We start from the raw sequence: 23,486 nt of genomic DNA on the forward strand, positions 1-23,486 counted from the left end.
ACCACGTAATTCCGATGAGATGACACCATATGAACTATGGTTTAGAGAAACCTAAGCTGTCATTTCTTAAAAGTTTGGGGCTGCGACGCTTATGTGAAAAAGTTTCAGGCTGATAAAGCTCGAACCCAAAGCGGATAAATGCATCTTCATAGGACACCCAAAACAGTTGGGTATACCTCCTGTCTCAGACCCGAAAGCAATAAGGGATTGTTTCTAGAATCGGGTCCTTTCTCGAGGAAAAGTTTCTCTCGAAAGAATTGAGTGGGAGGATGGTGGAGACTTGATGAGGTTATTGAACTGTCTCTTCAACTAGTGTGTGGCAGGGCACAAGGAGTTGTTCCTGTGGCACCTACACCAATTGAAGTGGAAGCTTATGATAGTGATCATGAAACTTCAGATCAAGTCACTACCAAACCTCGTAGGACGACAAGGATGCGTACTACTTCAGAGTGGTACGTAATCCTGTCCTGGAAGTCATGTTGCTAGACAACAATGAACCTACGAGCTATGGAGAAGCGATGGTGGGCCCGGATTCCGATAAATGGCTCGAGGCCATAAATTCCGAGAGAGGATCCATGTATGAAAACAAAGTGTAGACTTTGGCAGAACGGCTCGATGGTCGTAAGGCTGTTGAGTACAGATGGATTTTAAAAGGAAGACAGACAATGATGGTAAATGTCACCATTAAGAAAGCTCGACTTGTCGTTAAGATGTTTCCCGACAAGTTCAAGGAGTTGACTACGGTAAGACTTCCTCACTCGTAGCGATGCTAAGAGTCTGTTGGAATTATATTAGCGATTACTGCATTATTTATGAAATCTTGCAGATAGGATATGAAAACATTGTTTCCTCGATGATTTTCTTGAGGAAAGGTTGTATGTGATACAACCGGAAGGTTTTGTCAATCCTGAAAGAGGCTAATAAGTATGCAAAGCTCCAGCAATCCTTCTAAGGACTGGAGTAACCATCTCGAAGTTGGAATGTATGCTTTGATGAGATGATCAAAGATTTTGGGTGTATACAAAGTTTATGAGAAACTTGTATTTCCAAAGAAGTGAGTGGGAGCACTATAGAATTTCTAATGAATATATGTTATTGACATATTGTTGATCAGAAATGACGTAGAATTTCTGGAAAGCGTATAGGGTTATTTGAAAAGTGTTTTTCAATGGAAAACCTGGATTAAGCCACTTGAACATTGAGCATCAAGATCTATAAGGATAGATCAAAACGCTTAATGGTACTTTCAAATGAGCACATACCTTGACATGATCCTGAAGGTGTTCAAGATGGATCAGTCAAAGAAGGAGTTCTTGCCTGAGTTGTAAGGTATGAAGTTAAGACTTAAAGCTCGACCACGGCAGAATAGAGAGAAAGGACGAAGGTCGTCCCCTATGCTTAGACATAGGCTCCATAGTATGCTATGCTGTGTACCGCACCTGATGTGTGCCTTGCCACATGTCTGGCAAGAGGGTACAAAAGTGATCAAGGAGTGGATCACCAGACAGCGGTCAAAGTTATCCTTAGTAACTAGTGGACTAAGGAATTTTCTCGATTATGGAGGTGATAAAAGAGTTCGTCGTAAAGGGTTACACCGATGCAAACTTTGACACTAATCCAGATTATTCTGAGTAGTAAACTGGATTCGTATAGTAGAACAATTATTTGGAATAGCTCCAAATAGAACGTGGTAGCAGCATCTGGGAGATGACATAGAGATTTGTAAAGCACACACGGATCTGAAAAATTCAGACCCGTTGACTATAACATCTCTCACAAGCATAACATGATCAAACCCAAAACTCATCGAGTGTTAATCACATGGTAATGTGAACTAGATTATTGACTCTAGTAAACTCTTTGGGTGTTAGTCACATGGGGATGTGACCTTGAGTGTTAATCACATAGCGATGTGAACTGGATTATTGACTCTAGTGCAAGTGGGAGATTGTTGGAAATATGCCCTATAGGCAATAATAAATTAGTTATTATTATATTTCCTTGTTCATGATAATCGTTTATTATCCATGCTAGAATTGTATTGATAGGAAACTCAGATACATGTGTGGATACATAGACAACACCATGTCCCTGGTAAGCCTCTAGTTGACTAGCTCGTTCATCAATAGATGGTTACGGTTTCCTGACCATGGACATTGGATGTCATTGATAACGGGATCACATCATTAGAAGAATGATGTGATGGACAAGACCCAATCCTAAGCATAGCACAAGATCGTGTAGTTCGCATGCTAAAGCTTTTCTAATGTCAAGTATCATTTCCTTAGACCATGAGATTGTGCAACTCCCGGATACCGTAGGAATACTTTGGGTGTGCCAAACGTCACAACGTAACTGGGTGGCTATAAAGGTACACTACAGGTATCTCCGAAAGTGTCTGTTGGGCTGGCATGAATCGAGACTGGGATTTGTCACTCCGTGTAAACGGAGAGGTATCTCTGGGCCCACTCGGTAGGACATCATCATAATGTGCACAATGTGACCAAGGAGTTGATCATGGGATGATGTGTTATGGAACGAGTAAAGAGACTTGCCGGTAACGAGATTGAACAAGGTATCGGGATACGGACAATCGAATCTCGGGCAAGTATCGTACCACTAGACAAAGGGAACTGTATACGGGATTGATTGAATCCTCGACATCGTGGTTCATCCGATGAGATCATCGTGGAACATGTGGGAGCCAACATGGGTATCCAAATCCCGCTGTTGGTTATTGGCCGGAGAGTTATCTCGGCCAGGTCTGCATGACTCCCGAACCCGTAGGGTCTACACAGTTAAGGTTCGATGACTCTAGTGAAGGAAATATGCCCTAGAGGCAATAATAAATTTATTATTTATTTCCTTATATCATGATAAATGTTTATTATTCATGCTAGAATTGTATTAACTGGAAACATAATACATGTGTGAATACATTGACAAACAGAGTGTCACTAGTATGCCTCTACTTGACTAGCTCGTTAATCAAAGATGGTTATGTTTCCTAACCATGGACAAAGAGTTGTTATTTGATTAACGGGATCACATCATTAGTTGAATGATCTGATTGACATGACCCATTCCATTAGCTTAGCACCCGATCGTTTAGTATGTTGCTATTGCTTTCTTCATGACTTATACATGTTCCTATGACTATGAGATTATGTAACTCCCGTGTGCCGGAGGAACACTTTGTGTGCTACCAAACTTCACAACGTAACTGGGTGATTATAAAGGTGCTCTATAGGTGTCTCCAAAGGTACATGTTGGGTTGACGTATTTCGAGATTAGGATTTGTCACTCCGATCGTCGGAGAGGTATCTCTGGGCCCTCTCGGTAATGCACATCACTTAAGCCTTGCAAGCACTGCAACTAATGAGTTAGTTGCGAGATGATGTATTACGGAACGAGTAAAGAGACTTGCCGGTAACGAGATTGAACTAGGTATTGGATACCGACGATCGAATCTCGGGCAAGTAACATACCGATGACAAAGGGAACAACGTATGTTGTTATGCGGTCTGACCGATAAAGATCTTCGTAGAATATGTAGGAGCCAATATGGGCATCCAGGTCCCGCTATTGGTTATTGACCGGAGACGTGTCTCGGTCATGTCTACATTGTTCTCGAACCCGTAGGGTCCGCACGCTTAAGGTTTCGATGACAATTATATTATGAGTTTATACGTTTTGATGTACCGAAGGTTGTTCGGAGTCCCGGATGTGATCACGGACATGATGAGGAGTCTTGAAATGGTCGAGACATAAAGATTGATATACTGGAAGCCTATGTTTGGATATCGAAAGTGTTCCGGATGAAATCGGGATTTTACCGGAGTACCGGGAGGTTACCGGAACCCCCCGGAAGCTATATGGGCCTTAGTGGGCCTTAGTGGAAAAGAGAAGAGGTGGCCTGAGATGGGCCGCGCGCCCATCCCCTCCCTTGGTCCGAATAGGACAAGGAGAGGGGCCGGCCCCCCTTTCTCCTTTCCCCCCTCCGCGAATCCTATTCCAACTAGGATTGGGGGGGAATCCTACTCCCGGAGGGAGTAGGACTCCTCCTGGCGCGCCTCTCCTATGCCGGCCGCACACCCCCCTTGAGCCTTTATATACGGAGGCAGGGGCTCCCCAGAGGAACACAAGTTGATCCACGTGATCATATTCTTAGCTGTGTGCAGCGCCCCCTGCCACCATAGTCCTCGATAATATTGTAGCGGTGGTTAGGCGAAGCCCTGCGACAGTAGTACATCAAGATCGTCACCACGCCGTCGTGCTGACGGAACTCTTCCCCGACACTTTGCTGGATCGGAGTCCGGGGATCGTCATCGAGCTGAACGTGTGCTAGAACTTGGAGGTGCCGTAGTTTCGGTGCTTGATCGGTCGGGCCGTGGAGACGTACGACTACATTAACCAAACGCTTCCGTTGTCGATCTACAAGGGTACGTAGATCACACTCTCCCCTCTCGTTGCCATGCATCACCATGATCTTGCGTGTGCGTAGGAAATTTTTTGAAATTACTATGTTCCCTAACAGTGGCATCCGTCCCAGGTTTTATGTGTTGATGTTATATGCACGAGTAGAACACAAGTGAGTTGTGGGCGATATAAGTCATACTGCTTACCAGCATGTCATACTTTGGTTCGGCGGTATTGTTGGACGAAGCGGCCCGGACCGACATTACGCGTACGCTTACGCGAGACCGGTTCTCCCGACATGCTTTGCACATAGGTGGCTTGCGGGTGACAGTTTCTCCAACTTTAGTTGAACCGAGTGTGGCTACGCCCGGTCCTTGCGAAGGTTAAAACATCACCAACTTGACAAACTATCGTTGTGGTTTTGATGCGTAGGTAAGATTGGTTCTTGCTTAAGCCCGTAGCAGCCACGTAAAAACTTGCAACAACAAAGTAGAGGACGTCTAACTTGTTTTTGCAGGGCATGTTGTGATATGATATGGTCAAGACGTGATGAGATATAAGTTGTTGTATGAATCATGTTTTGTTGAAGTTATCGGCAACTGGCAAAATCCTTATGGTTGTCTCTCTATTGCATAAGATGCAATTGCCCAATAATTGCTTTACTTTATCGCTATGCGATAGCAATAGTTGCAAGAGCAATTGTTGGCGAGACGACCATGTGACGACACATTGATATAGATCAAGATGATGGAGATCATGGTGTCATGCCGGTGACGATAGAGATCATGACAGTACTTTGGAGATGGAAATCAAAGGCGCAAGATGATGATGGCCATATCATGTCACATATTTTGATTGCATATGATGTTTATCTTTTATACATCTTATTTTGCTTAGTTTGACGGTAGCATTTTAAGATGATCTCTCACTAATTATCAAGAAGTGTTCTCCCTGAGTATGCACCGTTGCGAAAGTTCTTCGTGCTGAGACACCAGGTGATGATCGGGTGTGATAGGCTCTACGTTCAAATACAACGGGTGCAAAACAGTTGCACACGCGGAATACTCAGGTTATACTTGACGAGCCAAGCATATACAGATATGGCCTCGGAACACGGAGACCGAAAGGTCGAGCGTGAATCATATAGTAGATATGATCAGCATAGTGATGTTCACCAATGAAACTACTCCATCTCACGTGATGATCGGACATGGTTTAGTTGATTTGGATCACGTGATCACTTAGACGATTAGAGGGATGTCTATCTAAGTGGGAGTTCTTAAGTAATATGATTAATTGAACTTAAATTTATCATGAACTTAGTCTTGGTAGTATTTTGCAAATTATGTTGTAGATCAATAGCTCGCGTTGTTGCTTCCCTGTGTTTATTTTGATATGTTCCTATAGAAAATTATGTTGAAAGATGTTAGTAGCAATGATGCGGATTGGATCCGTGATCTGAGGTTTATCCTCATTGCTGCACAGAGGAATTATGTCCTTGATGCACCGCTAGGTGACAGACCTGTTGCAGGAGCAGATGCAGACGTTATGAACGTTTGGCTAGCTCAATATGATGACTACTTGATAGTTTAGTGCACCATGCTTAATGGCTTAGAATCGGGACTTCAAAGACGTTTTGAACGTCATGGACCATATGAGATGTTCCAGGAGTTGAAGTTAATATTTCAAGCAAATACCCGAGTTGAGAGATATGAAAGTCTCCAACAAGTTCTATAGCTAAAAGATGGAGGAGAATCGCCCAACTAGTGAGCATGTGTTCAGATTGTCTGGGTACTACAATCGCTTGAATCAAGTGGGAGTTAATCTTCCAGATAAGATGGTGATTGACAGAATTCTCAAGTCACCATCACCAAGTTAGTAGAACTTCGTGATGAACTATAATATGCAAGGGATAACGGAAACAACTCCCAAGCTCTTCGTGATGCTGAAATCAACGAAGGTAGAAATCAAGAAAAACATTCAAGTGTTGATGGTTGACAAGACCACTAGTTTCAAGAAAAGGGCAAAGGGAAGAAGGGGAACTTCAAGAAGAACGGCAAGCAAGTTGCTGCTCAAGTGAAGAAGCCCAAGTCTGATCCTAAGCCTGAGACTAAGTGCTTCTACTGCAAAGGGACTGGTCACTAGAAGTGGAGCTGCCCCAAGTATTTGGCGGATAAGAAGGATGGCAAGGTAAACAAAGGTATATTGGATATACATGTTATTGATGTGTACTTTACTAGTGTTTATAGCAACCCCTCGGCATTTGATACTGGTTCAGTTGCTAAGAGTAGTAACTCGAAACGGGAGTTGCAGAATAAACAGAAACTAGTAAAGGGTGAGGTGACGATGTGTGTTGGAAGTAGTTCCAAGATTGATATGATCATCATCGCACACTCCCTATACTTTCGGGATTAGTGTTGAAACTAAATAAGTGTTATTTGGTGTTTGCGTTGAGCATGAATATGATTTGATCATTGCAATACAGTTATTCATTAAAGTCAGAGAATAATTGTTGTTCTGTTTACATGAATAAAACCTTCGATGGTCATACACCCAATGAAACAAGTTCGTTGGATCTCGATCATAGTGATACACATATTCATAATATTGAAACCAAAAGATGCAAAGTTAATAATGATAGTGCAACTTATTTGTGGCACTGCCGTTTAAGTCATATTGGTGTAAAGCGCATGAAGAAACTCCATGCTGATGGGCTTTTGGAATCACTTGATTATGAATCACTTGATGCTTGCGAACCATGCCTTATGGGCAAGATGACTAAAATGCCGTTCTCCGGAACAATGAAGCAAGCAACAGATTTGTTGGAAATCATACATGCTGATGTATGTGGTCCGATGAATATTAAGGCTTGCAGCAGGTATCATTATTTTCTGACCTTCACAGATGATTTGAGCAGATATGGGGATATCTACTTGATGAAACATAAGTCTGAAACATTTGAACAGTTCAAAGAATTTCAGAGTGAAGTGAAAAATCATCGTGACAAGAAAATAAAAAGTTTCTACGATATGCTCGCAGAGGTAAAATATTTGAGTTACGAGTTTGGCCTTCAATTAAAACAATGTGAAATAGTTTCACTACTCACGCCACCTGGAACACCATAGTGTAATGGTGTGTCCGAACGTCTTAACCGTACTTTATTAGATATAGTGCGATCTATGATGTCTCTTACCGATCTACCACTATCATTTTTGGGTTATGCATTAGAGACAGCTGCATTCACGTTAAATAGGGCACCATCTAAATCCGTTGAGACGACACCGTGTGAACTATGGTTTGGCAAGAAACCTAAGCTGTCGTTTCTTAAAGTTTGGAGTTGCGATGCTTATGTGAAAAAGTTTCATCTCGATAAGCTCAAACTCAAATCGGAGAAATATGCCTTCATAGGATACCCAAAGGAGACAGTTGGGTACACCTTCTATCACGGATCCGAAGGCAAGACATTCATTGCTAAGAATGGATCCTTTCTAGAGAAGGAGTTTCTCTCGAAAGAAGTGAGTGGGAGGAAAGTAGAAAACTTGATAAGGTAATTGTACCTTCTCCCTTATTGGAAAGTAGTACATCACAGAAAACTGTTTCTGCGACACCTACACCAATTAGTGAGGAAGCTAATGATAATGATCATGAAACTTCAGGACAAGATACTACTGAACCTCGTAGATCAACCAGAATGAGATCCGCGCTAGAGTGGTACGGTAATCCTGTTCTAGAAATTATGCTGCTAGATCATGATGAACCTACGAACTATGAAGAAGCGATGGTGAGCCCAGATTCCGCAAAATGGCTTGAAGCCTTGAAATCTGAGATGGGATTCATGTATGAGAACAAAGTATGGACTTTGGTTGACTTGCCCGATGGTCGGCAAGCAATTGAGAATAAATGGATCTTCAAGAAGAAGACTGACGCTGACGGTAGTGTTACTATCTACAAAGCTAGAATTGTCGCAAAAGGTTTTCGACAAGTTCAAGGTGTTGACTACGATGAGAGATTCTCACTCGTATCTATGCTTAAGTCTGTCCGAATCATGTTAGCAATTGCCGCATTTTATGAAATCTGGCAAATGGATAAACAAAACTGCATTCCTTAATGGATTTATTAAAGAAGAGTTGTATGTGATGCAACAAGATGGTTTTGTCAATCCTAAAGGTGCTAACAAGATATGCAAGCTCCAGCGATCCATTTATGGACTGGTGCAAGCATCTCGGAGTTGGAATATACGCTTTGATAAGTTGATCAAAGCATATAGTTTTATACAGACTTGCGGTGAAGCCTGTATTTACAAGAAAGTGAGTGGGAGCACTACAACATTTCTGATAAGTATATGTGAATGACATATTGTTGATCGGAAATAATGTAGAATTATTCTGCAAAGCATAAAGGAGTGTTTGAAAGGAGTTTTTCAAAGAAAGACCTCGGTGAAGCTGCTTACATATTGAGTATCAAGATCTATAGAGATAGATCAAGACGCTTGATAAGTTTTTTCAATGAGTACATACCTTGACAAGATTTTGAAGTAGTTCAAAATGGAACAGTCAAAGAAAAAGTTTCTTGCCTGTGTTACAAGGTGTGAAGTTGAGTAAGACTCAAAGCCCGACCACGGCAGAAGATAGAAAGAGAATGAAAGTCATTCCCTATGCCTCAGTCATAGGTTCTATAAAGTATGCCATGCTGTGTACCAGATCTATTGTATACCATACACTGTGTTAAGAGAGGGAGTACAATAGTGATCTAGGACTAGATCAATGGACAGCGGTCAAAATTATCCTTACTGGAATAAGGATATGTTTCTCGATTGCGGAGGTGACAAAAGGTTCGTCGTAAAGGGTTACGTCGATGCAAGTTTTGACACTGATCCAGATGACTCTAAGTCTCAATCTGGATACATATTGAAAGTGTGAGCAATTAGCTAGCGTAGCTCCATGCAGAGCATTGTTGACATAGAAATTTGGAAAATACATGCGGATCTGAATGTGGCAGACCCGTTGACTAAACTTCTCTCACAAGCAAAACATGATCACTTTTTGGGTCTTAATCACATAGCGATGTGAACTAAATTATTGAATCTAGTAAACCCTTTGGGTGTTAGTCACATGGAGATGTGAACTATTGATGTTAAATCACATGGCGATGTGATCTAGATTATTGACTCTAGTGCAAGTGGGAGACTGAAGGAAATATGCCCTAGAGGCAATAATAAAGTTATTATTTATTTCCTTATATCATGATAAATGTTTATTATTCATGCTAGAATTGTATTAACTGGAAACATAATACATGTGTGAATACATAGACAAACAGAGTGTCACTAGTATGCCTCTACTTGACTAGCTCGTTAATCAAAGATGGTTATGTTTCCTAACCATGGACAAAGAGTTGTTATTTGATTAACGGGATCACATCATTAGTTGAATGATCTGATTGACATGACCCATTCCATTAGCTTAGCACCCGATCGTTTAGTATGTCGCTATTGCTTTCTTCATGACTTATACATGTTCCTATGACTATGAGATTATGTAACTCCCGTGTGCCGGAGGAACACTTTGTGTGCTACCAAACGTCACAACGTAACTGGGTGATTATAAAGGTGCTCTACAGGTGTCTCCAAAGGTACATGTTGGGTTGACGTATTTCGAGATTAGGATTTGTCACTCCGATCGTCGGAGAGGTATCTCTGGGCCCTCTCGGTAATGCACATCACTTAAGCCTTGCAAGCACTGCAACTAATGAGTTAGTTGCGAGATGATGTATTACGGAACGAGTAAAGAGACTTGCCGGTAACGAGATTGAACTAGGTATTGGATACCGATGATCGAATCTCGGAATAGTAACATACCGATGACAAAGGGAACAACGTATGTTGTTATGCGGTCTGACCGATAAAGATCTTCGTAGAATATGTAGGAGCCAATATGGGCATCCAGGTCCCGCTATTGGTTATTGACCGGAGACGTGTCTCGGTCATGTCTACATTGTTCTCGAACCCGTAGGGTCCGCACGCTTAAGGTTTCGATGACAGTTATATTATGAGTTTATACGTTTTGATGTACCGAAGGTTGTTCGGAGTCCCGGATGTGATCACGGACATGACGAGGAGTCTCGAAATGATCGAGACATAAAGATTGATATATTGGAAGCCTATGTTTGGATATCGGAAGTGTTCCGGGTGAAATCGGGATTTTACCGGAGTACCGGGAGGTTACCGGAACCCCACGGGAGCTATATGGGCCTTAGTGGGCCTTAGTGGAAAAGAGAAGAGGTGGCCTGAGATGGGCCACGCGCCCCTCCCCTCCCTTGGTCCGAATAGGACAAGGAGAGGGGGCTGGCCCCCCTTTCTCCTTTCCCCCCTCCGCGAATCCTATTCCAACTAGGATTGGGGGGGATCCTACTCCCGGAGGGAGTAGGACTCCTCCTGGCGTGCCTCTCCTAGGCCGGCCGCACCCCCCCCCCTTGAGCCTTTATATACAGAGGCAGGGGCTCCCCAGAGGAACACAAGTTGATCCACGTGATCATATTCTTAGCCGTGTGCGGCGCCCCCTGCCACCATAGTCCTCGATAATATTGTAGCGGTGCTTAGGCGAAGCCCTGCGACAGTAGTACATCAAGATCATCACCACACCGTCGTGCTGACGGAACTCTTCCCCGACACTTTGCTGGATCGGAGTCCGGGGATCGTCATCGAGCTGAACGTGTGCTAGAACTCGGAGGTGCCGTAGTTTCGGTGCTTGATCGGTCGGGCCGTGGAGACGTACAACTACATCAACCAAACGCTTCCGTTGTCGATCTACAAGGGTACGTAGATCACACTCTCCCCTCTCGTTGCCATGCATCACCATGATCTTGCGTGTGCGTAGGAAATTTTTTGAAATTACTACGTTCCCCAACAGCTAGGGTTATAGGGAATAGATATACGTGGTTACCGAATGTTGTTCGGAGTCCCGGATGAGATCCTGGACGTCACGAGGAGTTCCGGAATGGTCCGGAGGTAAAGATTTATATATGGGAAGTTCTGTTTTGGTCACCGGAAAAGTTTCGGGTTTTATCGGTAACGTACCGGGACCACCGGGAGGGTCCCGGGGTCTACGAAGTGGGGCCACCAGCCCCGGAGGGCTGCATGGGCCAAGTGTGGGAGGGGACCAGCCCCAGGTGGGCTGGTGCGCCCCCCCCCCCACCAACGCCCAAGGCGCAAGGGAGAGTGGAAGGGGGCAAACCCTAGGCTCAGATGGGCCTAAGGCCCACCTAGTGGTGCGCCCCCTCTCTCCCCCCTTGGCCGCCCCCCTAGATGGGATCTAGGGCTGGCCGCCACCCCTAGGGGTGGAAACCTAGGTGGGGGAGCAGCCCCTCCCCTCCCCCTATATATACTTGAGGTTTTGGGCTGCCAGAGACACGATTCAATCTCCTTCTTGGCGCAGCCCTACCCCTCTCCCTCCTCGTCTCTTGCGGTGCTTGGCGAAGCCCTGCTGGAGTACCACGCTCCTCCACCACCACCACGCCGTCGTGCTGCTGCTGGATGGAGTCTTCCCCAACCTCTCCTTCTCCCCTTGCTGGATCAAGGCGTAGGAGACGTCACCGGGCTGTACGTGTGTTGAACGCGGAGGTGCCGTCCGTTTGGCACTAGGATCTCCGGTGATTTGGATCACGACGAGTACGACTCCTTCAACCCCGTTCTCTTGAACCCTTCCGCTTAGCGATCTACAAGGGTATGCAGATGCACTCTCCTTCCCCTCGTTGCTGGTTTCTCCATAGATAGATCTTGGTGACACGTAGGAAATTTTTGAATTTCTGCTACGTTCCCCAACAAAATCATCACCAAAAGACTTTGAGTCCTCTGTCTCTTACTCCTCACAGGAGTTCCATTGTTACCCTCAACAGGATTCTCAACGTGTTCCATCGCAATGGTGGGTTCAGAAATTACAGTGAATTCCTCACTAGATGGAGTAGGTATCTCCTGATTTGATGAACTCGACATATCCTTCATAGGAAATATGTCCTCAAAGAAAGTTGCATCATTTGATTCCATAATCGTACCAACATGCATGTCCGATACCTCAGATTTTATTATCAAAAATCTATAGCCGATGCTATGAAAAGCATAGCCCAGAAGAACACAATCCACGGTTTTTGGTCCAAGCTTGCGCTTCTTGGGAATTGGTATATTGACTTTCGCCAAACAACCCCAAGTACGTAGGTAAGAGATTTTCAACCTTTTCCTTTCCTGTTCCTCAAATGGAGTCATGGTCTTATGCTATGTGGGAACCCGGTTTAGGACATGACACGCAGTCATTAGCTCCCCCCCCCCCACCATTCCTTGGATAGACCCGAAGTGTCTAACATGGTGTTAACCATATCAGTTAGAGTTCGGTTTTTTCTTTCGGCTACCCCATTTGCCTGGGGTGAGTAGGGAGGCGTCCTCTCATGGATTATACCATGTTCCGCACAAAATAGATCAAATTCATTGGAAAAATACTCTCCACCGCGATCGGACCTAAGCCGTTTAATTTTTCAATCAAGTTGGTTCTCTGCCTCAGCTTTATAGTTTTTGAAGAAAGTCAAAGCCTCATCTTTTGATTTCAGAAGATACACATAACAATATCTAGTGGAGTCATCAATCAACGTCATGAAGTATCTCTTTCCACCTTTTGTCAACACGCCATTCATCTCACAAAGATCAGAATGTATAAGCTCTAGTGGCGCCAAGTCTCTTACCTCTGCAGTCTTATAGGACTTGCGAGGTTGCTTAGCTTGCACACATACTTGGCACTTAGAGCCCTTGACAGGAGAGATTTTCGGAATTAAATTCATATTGCCTAGCCGCGTCATGCATCCAAAGTTAATATGACAAAGTCGTGAATGCCAAATATGAGACTCATTATTGTGGCAAACATTATTAATAACTTTAGTGCAAATATCTGACAAAGATAGGCGGAACAAGCCTCCGCACTCATAGCTTTTTCCAAAAAATTGTCCACACTTAGAAATTACAACTTTATTGGATTCGAAAACCAACTTAAAACCATCTCGACATAAACGGGAACCGCTAACGAGATTTTTATTGATGGACAGCACATGATGAACGTTCTTCAGACACACAGTCTTCCCCGAAGTAAACTTCAGATCGACCGTACCAACACCACGATCGATGGCAGGTGACCCGTTCCCCATCAGCACGGGTGAAGTCCCTGTTGCCTGGTAAGAAGAAAACATGGAGGCGTCAGCACAAACATGTACATTGGCACCGGTGTCAATTAACCAATCAGGGGATTGAAATACTGAAAGGATGGTAGGAAAAATACCGTACCCTGATTCCTTCATATCAGTATCGCCGATGACGACATTAGCGGACTTGCCGCTCTTCTCATGTTCGCGCTCCTCAAAGCGGTTAGGACACTTCGGAGCCCAATGATTAGGATCACCGCAGACATGGCAAAGTCCCTTCCCCTTCTTATGAGAATTCTTCTTGAAGTTGGTAGAATGTGATGGCTTGTTATTTGTATCAAACTTGCCTTTGCCCTGAGTTTTGTTCTTGTTGTTTTTGAACTTGTTGGGCTGGAAGTTCTTCTTCTGTACCATGTGGGCACTAGAACCTCCCCCAGCAACTCGAGCACGTGTGTCCTTTGCTCTCGTCTTCTCTTCAACAACAAGAGTACCAATGAGATCCGCAACGGAAAACTCCTGTCTCTTGTGTTTCAGGGAAGTAGCAAAATTGTTCCACGAAGGTGGAAGCTTGGAAATGATGCCCCCGGCAACAAATTTGTCCGGCAACACACACTTGAAGTACTCAAGTTCTTTTGCGAGCGACTGTATCTCATGAGCCTGCTGTACAACAGCGCGCTCATCAGTCATCTTGTAGTCATAGAATTGCTTCATGACGTACAACTCGCTGCCGGCGTCCCAGGCACCAAACTTGGCCTCGAGCGCAGCCCACATGTCCTTGCCGTTGTCAAACGACATATACGAATCCACAATTGAGTCATCAAGAACACTCAGAAGAGCGCCTTTAAAGAGGGTATCGATCTTCTCAAAAGCTTCCAGCTGTGCTGGATTAAGATCGCCCTCAAGCTTGCCCTTGGTGGCATCATAGCAGCCCATGGTCTGAAACCAGTAGACTGCTCTCGTGCGCCACCTCTTCTATTGCGCCCCCTTAAAGGCAGGCGGCTTTAGATGCGCAGCAAAACCACTCGGAGTAAATTGCCTATAATCAGGTTTCTGGATTGTTGGAAATATGAGCAAATTACTACAAGATTTAATCCGAATAAACAGAAGATAAATGATCACATCTAGGGCACTCGCGGTGCACGCCGGAAGGAGGGATGGAGAAGACTTGCTTGGCGGCGCAATGATCTGGAACAGTGCGGGCCGGGTAGGTCGTGGGAATAAACCCCACGTCCGAGTCGTCACGATCCAAAAGAATCGGAAACGGTTCAGCCCGCGGCGCGTCGCGGCGTGACGAGCGAGGAGGAGGAGCGCGCGTGTAGGTCTTCTCTTCTCATTCTCATACAAGTGGTAGAAGAGCTCACCTTATAAAGAGGTGCAACCCTCTCTCAACTTCCGGGGTGGGACTAAACTTTAGCCTCACTCACTCCACTCACATGTGTGCATGAATGGGCCAAGAGAATTGCAGAATTTTAGTTGGGCTTTGGGCCAAAAGCCTACTAGCAAAATTCCAACAGTATGGCCTAAAACACAAGTGATTATTTGGTTTATGATCCACATCAATTATTCCTAATATGTCAAAAATTGGAAGTTCCAGCCTATGATTTTTTTTCGGTTTTGGCTTTCGTAGTTTTATTTTCTTCTCCACTAATTCAGGTGCTATCCACCCACGATGGTGTACTGATTGTATGTATGTGCTTCGCCATGGAGAAGAACAATGTCGTGACACTGCAACATCTGGATGATGCCGTCTGATGAGGAGGATGTGTCTTCCTCTCCAACTGTTATCCATCGTCCCACGACGTATCAAAATTGTGTTGCAGCGTGATGTTTTTAGGTTGAGACAGAGATGAATATTGGGAGCTTTAAGGAGGAGGGCGACTAATGCATTGAGAGGCGATCGACCCACCATGGGGGAATGGGCGTCGCTTCGCGTCGGCGACTGCGTGCTGGCCACCAGCGGCGTCGAGTCGTACATGGACCTCAGGGCCGTGTGCCCCAGCTGGCTAACCACCATCGTCAAGGCATCTCCACTCGCCACAGTCGCCGACCACCGCTTCCTCCCGCGGTAGTGGGTTGTGCTTGAACTCGACGAGGACGGACCCCTCTTCCTCAACGTCTCCGTGGCGCGCATCCGCCGACTTCGCCTACCTCTGCTCCACAACTACATCTTTGTCGGTGCATCCGATGGTCTCCTCATCCTTGGGGACAGAGTGCGCCCGCATGCCGCTCTTGTCCTCAACCCATTGACAAGCGACATCCTCTGCTTTGCCACGCCAATACCTTTGGAAGATTATGCACTGGCTGCAGTCACCGGCTGTGAACCAACACTCATCTTCTTTTTCCAGTACCTTACTGGCCCGAATGACGGCCAATACCACGACATCCCGGCTAGTAGACACTCTTTTTCATGATGGCAGTACTTATCTCGTGGAGTCTGCTGGTAAACTGCTGCTGATTCAGGATGGACTGGAAACCGTGAAAATTTTCAGCGTCAACGTCGAGCAGAAGGTGCTTGAACCAATCAACTGCATCGGCAGCTGTGCGCTCTTCCTTTGTAACAACAAGTGCCTGTCAGTTGATGCAGATAAGCTTCCATCCATCGACGGCAACTGTATATACAAGAGTGGTTGGAGTTTCGGGCGGGATACCATGTGTGTCGTGTATGAACTCAGCGACGGCACCGATGGATACATCACCGGATGCGGGCTCCAGGTGCCTGGTCTTGAAAGTGAGATGATTTACCAAGGCCCTCTGAGCCTTGCCCAGGTTATCCTCACTTCCTATCCAATAGTGAAATCTCAACTCGGCTGTATCGATCAAACAGAACGTATCTACCAGTTTTCTTTTTTCACCAGACTGGTCTAGAGTACAGAATGCCGAGATGCTGGACTGAATGTTGCTGGGTACAAATTGCCGCAGCTTCTGGCTGCTGATGCTCTAAAGCAGAAGCTACAGCTGGGGTGGTCTCTTGGCTGGAGAAGTGACCAAGACCTAGTGGCAAACTGTCTGTTAATTTGGTCTCTTCATCCAACTAAATTTTAAGTTAACTAAATGACACTCACATTTTTAGATGGACTCTCTAGACCGTAAAGTAAACTCCAACTTTAAATTAACTACGTGACTCAAAGTGATGAGTTGCCTAGTGGTCATAAAAATGGGAGTGCCTAAGGCTGGTCATAGTGGGGGTAACTTAGCTAGTAAGTTAACACATCCCATGGCAATTTTGCTTATGTGGCAAGTATTTAATGAGGAAAGAGGTGTTTGAAGTAACATAATATGTTGCTGTAATATAGCGCTTCCCGATGTAAAATGAGTTTATATGCTAATAAATGAAGCGATCTATGACACCACTACTATGATACTTTGCACTATGAAGGTAGTAATTTAGACTAGTGTCATATGCATGACACTAGTATAAGTTACTCCCCAATATGACCAGCCTAACAATCAGACGTCTGTTTTTTATTTTGGTCTAGATCGTTTATTTGTCCAATAATACTTCGACAGGTGTCCTTTGTCCCTGGATAGGCACATGAGATTCAGGCGGGATATTTGTTTTCCCGTTGACTTTCGCCTGCACCCAGAAATGGAGGAGGAATAACGGGCCTGAACAGAACCCGTACTGCCCAGTCAATCTAATAAACAGAAGTGGGCAACGCCCATCCTAAGAACAGGTGGGCAGCCCTGAGGGTGTGCATTTGGTTTTTTCGGTTTGGTTTATAGGTTTTATGGTTTATAAGATTTTTATACTTAGGTTTATATGGTTTTATACATAGATACGGTTAGGTTTCGGTAATAACCATTTACTCTTGTTCCTGTTTCGGTAATAACCAAAGTTGCTGCGAATTTTTGAGCCAACACATAATTTTTCCACATGTAAATAGATGATATTTATCATAATGAGGGAAAAAGGTTAGAAAAGGATAAACAAGGGACGTTGGGTAAGCACTCAGGCTAATCATGCAAATTGAAGAACTAAATGGGCTAGAAAGTACTGTACTAAAGCAACCCAGTATGCTTTTGAACCCAAAAACCTCAACTTCGCTTAATTCGGTTTAATCAAATGGTTTTCGGTTTCTAAAACCGAAATGCAAATGGTTTTCATATTTCAAAACTGAAACCGAAAGCTGAAAAACTGAAATTTTGGTTTGGTTTTTTTTTTTGTTATGTTTTTGGTTTTTCACACCCTACCGCAGCGCCCATCCATGCCCAGTTCTAGATGGAAAAACCAAGGCTATCTTATTTCGAACAATACTATTTTGCTCAAGAGCACACACTCGTTGAAGACTGATTTATCTAAAAACACTATCTTTCCAGATGGCTAAGGGAAGCAACAAAAAACCAGCATACTTACGGTGCTTTGTAAGACCTAAAGCAATAATGTGAGGAAGAAACCATGACTGAAGAAAAAGATAACAAGGCACTGGGCTTTGGCACTATGATGTCGGCAAATTAGTACAAATTCATAACGCGCGAATGGGCATTTTCTTGTCTTAGCAACTATGTAGCTACATCACAACCCAATGAGTACAGAGAGAGAGAGATAGAGAGAGACAAGGCCCAGCAGGCGTTCGACATGCTTAAACAAGCCATGGTGAGCACACCAGTGCTGTCGCTTCCTGACTTCGCATGCCCCTTCGCCATTGAGACCGACGCGTGCGACACGGGAGTGGGCGCGGTGCTCACCCAGGACGGCCACCCCGTCGCCTGCCTCAGCAAGGCCTTGGGGGTCAAGAACCAGAAGTTGTCAACGTACAGAAAGGAATTCCTGGCCGTCATGATGGCCATCGACAAGTGGAGGCTCTATCTGCGCAGCGCCCCGTTTGAGATCGTCACCGACCACAAAAGCCTCTACATGCTCGGCGATCAAAAGCTGTTGACTGAGCTGCAGCGCAAGGCCATGTCCAAGATGGTGGACCTGCAATTCACCTTCAGGTACAAGAAGGGTGTCGACAACGGCGCCGCAGATGCACTTTCCAGGTCGGGCACTTGCTGGCGCTCGACGCGCTGTCAGTTTGCCACCCACAATGGTTGCAGGAGGTCGCCAACTCCTACGAGACTGACCCTGGTTCACAAGAACTGTTGGCCAAGCTGGCAGTTACCACCTCTGATGACCAGGGGCGCACCCTTCAGAATGGCGTAATCCGACAGCATGGGCGCCTATGGATTGGGGCCAATTCCGCGCTGCAAACCAAGCTGATCGCAGCTCTGCATCATAGTGCGGTCGGCGGCCACTCCGGCGCAACGGCCACGTATCATCACGTGCGGAAGCTGTTTGCATGGCCGGGCATGAAGCGCGATGTGGAGGATTTTGTCAAACAATCCGCCGTCTGTCAACATGCCGAGCATGAGCACACGCATCCAGCAGGCAAGCTTCAACCTCTACCAATCCCCACCGAACCATGGCATGATTTGATAATGGATTTCGTCGAGGGGCTGCCCAAGTCTGAGGGGTCTGATGCCATCATGGTCGTGGTCGACCGCCTGACCAAGTACGCGCACTTCGTTCCGCTCCATCATCCCTTCACCGCAGCTCAAGTCGCCCGAGCATTCTGGGAACATGTCATCAAGCTCCACGGGGTTCTTCACTCCATCGTCCTGGATCGCGATAAGATTTTCACCAGTGCCATGTGGTGCGAATTGCTCGCCGCCGCCGGAACAAAGCTGCTCTACTCCACGGCGTACCACTCGCAGACGGACGGCCATATGGAGCACGTCAACCAATGCCTTGAGATGTACTTGCGGTGCGCGGTACACGATACGCCGCGGCAATGGCGCAAGTGGCTTCCCGCGGCAGAGTTCTGGTACAACTCCGCTCACCACTCTTCGCTCAAGTGTTCACCGGTCAAGGCACTGTACGGCAAGGAACCAAACCTGGGCGGCCTACCACACCTGAGCTCCACCCTACAAGATCAAGCGGCATCACCGGAGCTGGACTGGACCGCGCACACCGAGATGTTGCGCGCTCGGCTCGCGCGTGCCTAAGCCCGCTTCAAGAAACAAGCCGACCGCCACCGCGCGGAACGCGCCTTCGACGTTGGCGAACAAGTTCTCCTCAAACTGCAGCCGTACGCGCAATCAACCGTTGCCAACCGCCCATACCGCAAGCTCTCCTACAAGTTCTTCGGCCCTTTCGAGGTGACAGAGCGGATTGGCACCCTGGCGTATCGCCTGCAGTTGCCTCCAGACAGCCGCATCCATCCGGTATTTCACGTCTCCCAGCTGAAGCCTTTCACCCCAGATTACACTCCAGTCTTCGCCGAGCTGCCCTGCGTGCCAGATCTCACCGGTGGTGAAACAGAGCCCGTCGCCATCCTGGAACGGAGGATGATGAAGAAGGGCGATGCACCTGTGGTGCAACTCCATGCTCAGTGGTTGTCGGTGTCAAAAGCGGCGGATCTCGGGTAGGGGGTCCCGAACTGTGCGTCTAAGGCCGATGGTAACAAGAGGCAGGGGACATGATGTTTTACCCAGGTTCAGGCCCTCTTGATGGAGGTAAAACCCTATGTCCTGCTTGATTTATTCTTGATGATATGAGTATTACAAGAGTTGATCTACCACGAGATCGGAGAGGCTAAACCCTAGAAGCTAGCCTATGGTATGATTGTATGTTTTCCTACAGACTAAAACCCTCCGGTTTATATGGACACCGGAAAGGGCTAGGGTTACACAAGGCCGGTACATATCCGTATTGCCTAGTTTGCCTTCCACGCCAAGTAGAGTCCCATCCGGACACGAGACAAAGTATTCAATCTTGTATCTTCATAGTCTAACAGTCCGGCCAAAGGATATAGTCCGGCTGTCCGAAGACCCCCTAATCCAGGACTCCCTAAGTAGCCCCTGAACCAGGCTTCAATGACGATGAGTCCGGCGCGTAGTATTGTCTTCGGCATTGCAAGGCAGGTTCCCCCTCCGAATATACCATGGAAAAATTTGAATACAAGGATAGTGTCCGACCCTGCAAAATAAGTTCCACATACCACCGTAGAGAGAATAATATTTCCACAAATCTAAGCTGCTGACTTGTTTTGGCAACATGACATTATGCCATGGCCCGGTAATTATTCGAACCGTTTCCTTTAACTAGCCTCGCACATAACGCGAGGCAGTTTTTTGACACGTCTTGTCAAAGCAGAGATCGTGTCCCCCTTATTACGGGATTCTCATCAATACGGGCGTGGGTAACCCAACCGCGACATCGATTATGGCGCTTGGATAAGCGAGTTTTACCAGGCTAGTGCGGGTGTATAGTTTCGGCCGCCCTTATAAAGGGACAAGGTTTAACCTTTTCCTACCCACGCCTTCTTCCTCCTTGCTCATCCATTCTTGCGCACTCGAGCTCCAACGCCCAAGCCCACATCCTTCCCCTCAACCTTCTCCAATCATGTCCGGAGCGGGAGGCAAATGGATGACTTCCTCCATTACGGAGGGACACATCAAGAAGCTGCGCGGAGCCGGATACTTAGCCGCGAACATCGCGCATCGACTGCCCGCTGCGGGGCAGATCATTCCTACCCCTGAACCTCATGAGAGGGTAGTCTTCCTCCACCACTTCCTCCGCGGACTGGGGTTTCCCCTCCATCCATTCGTCCGTGGTCTCATGTTCTACTATGGGCTGTACTTCCATGATCTGGCCCCGAACTTCATCCTCAACATCTCGGCGTTCATCGTCGTGTGTGAGGCTTTCCTCCGCATCCGCCCCCACTTCGGCCTATGGTTAAAGACCTTCAATATCAAGCCGAAGGTGGTGGGCGGCCAACAAGAAGAATGCGGCGGAGCCATGGTGGGCAAGATGCCCAACATTATATGGCTTGAAGGCTCCTTCATGGAGACCATAAAGGGGTGGCAATCGGCGTGGTTCTACATCACCGAGCCGCGCGACACCAACTGGGTGGCTGCCCCTGAATTTCGATGCGAATGCCCCACGCGGCTCACCTCCTGGAAAGAGAAGGGCCTGTCCTGGGGTTCATCGGTGGAGCTGGACGGATTCCAGAAATGTATCCAGAATATGGCAAGCAAGAAGCTCAAGCTTGTCAACGTAGTCCAGGTCATGTTCATCCGCCGGATCCTCCCGTGTCAACAACGAGATTTCAACTTGTGAGAGTTTGACCCGGCTCAGCAACAGACTCTGAGCGAGCTCTTCGACACGACACACAAATACGTCTGGAAGGTGCTGTTCAAGGGCACCGAGGTCCCTCCCTCCCTCACCGAGGACCGCGGGCTAAGCGCGAAGCGCCGAGTGCATTCGGTGAGTTCTATACATCCGGTAGGATATTTTATTTCCCCTAGCTTAATCATGTGCGGGGTCTGATCTCCATGCCTTTGACAGGACTGGGTGGAGACGTCGGGGCAGATTAACTGTCCGGCCACTCTGCCCGAAGACACTGCGGACGCTCTCCTCACGGAGATGCTGACTCCGGCCCCTTATAAGGTGCCGGAGAAGACCAAGAAGGCCAAGGAAACCCGAAAGAGTTCCCGATGCCAGGTGTTATCGGACTCATCGTCCGATAACTCTGCGACACACTCCTCCCCCGAAGACGAGGAGGAAGGAGAAGATGCTCCCCCTTCAGTTGGGGGAGACAAGAAAAGGAAGGCCGCCCCAACCGGGGGGCGAAGGGTCCAAGAAGGGAAGGACTCTCCTTCCGGACTATTCCACCACCGCCGCCGAAGGCGAAGACGAGTGGCTGCTCAGGTCCAAGCCCCTGGCGAAGTTGTAAGTATTCGGATGCCAGAATAACTCATAGCATACCTTTGTCGCACTGCCTCTCCTGACGCCAAATTATGACTATGCAGACCACCGCGAGCCCGTATCGACATATCGTCGGACGGCTCCCTAGGCTCGTCAGATATGGATAGCGATCCACTTCCGACTGCCACCTCCCCTTGCCCTACGGGCGACGCCGAGGTATTGTCTCAAGAGGCACCGGGCCGAAGGGAGACAGTCCCGGAGGCGCCTCAAGGCGACCTTCTGGACTCTGGGAGCAGAAGGAGCAAGGCTCCCGAGGGCTCCGAGTTCGGCCCTCAGCCGAACACCGCACCGGAACCCCCAGTGGTTCCGGACTCGGGCAGGCGTCCTCCTTCCAAAAGGGGGAAAACGCCTGTGCCGGTGACCTCTGTCCATCCAGAGGCACCGGACAATCTGTTGGGAGCGCTTTGCAGCGCTTCCATCGACGAAGAGCACCACACTATTATGAGTGCGGTGGTCCAGAAGGTTCAGTCCGCCAAGAGCGGATTGACTAAAGTTTGTGCCAGCCTTCTGACAGGCTTTGAGGTAAGTTTTTGAAATATAGGAAAAATATTACCGCATAGATAGTAGCCCCTGATGCTCTGTTCGGTGTTCAAAAAGAAAAGCCGAACAGAGGATTAAAAAATATCGCAGGAGTCTAATATAAGTATGTCTATATGCGTATGCAGGCTTCGCTGTTGGCCTCTGCCGCACTGACTGCGGAGGTCGCCGCACTGAAGGACGACCTTAAAGGGTCCAAGGACGAGCTCGGCATTGCCAAGAGGCAGCTCGAGGAGAACAAAGGTAAGTAGTACCTAGAGCATGGATATGTATAAAAAGAATGCGATTGCAAAATGACAGGATCATCGTAAATTTTTGCCAGGGGCCATGACCGAGGTGGCGACCCTGAAGCAAGCGCTATCCAAGGCCGAAAACAAAGCGGCCAAGGAGCGCACCGAGCGGGAGAGGCATGAGGCTCGGGTGGGCGAGGTGCAGCAAGAGCTCCATGCTCTCGTGATGAAGCACGAGGCGTTGGAGCTTGACTTGAAGACGCGAGAGTCTGAGCTTGCCGTAGCCCTCGAGAGCGCAAAGAGTACCAAGGCCGAAGCCCAAAAGGCCCTCCAGGAAATTGATGCGATGAAGAAGATAGCGGCGGGTAAGGCAT

Source organism: Triticum urartu, chromosome 3A (genome assembly GCF_056163025.1).
Source record: "Triticum urartu cultivar PI428250 chromosome 3A, HENAU_Tu73, whole genome shotgun sequence".
NCBI lineage: Eukaryota > Viridiplantae > Streptophyta > Magnoliopsida > Poales > Poaceae > Triticum > Triticum urartu.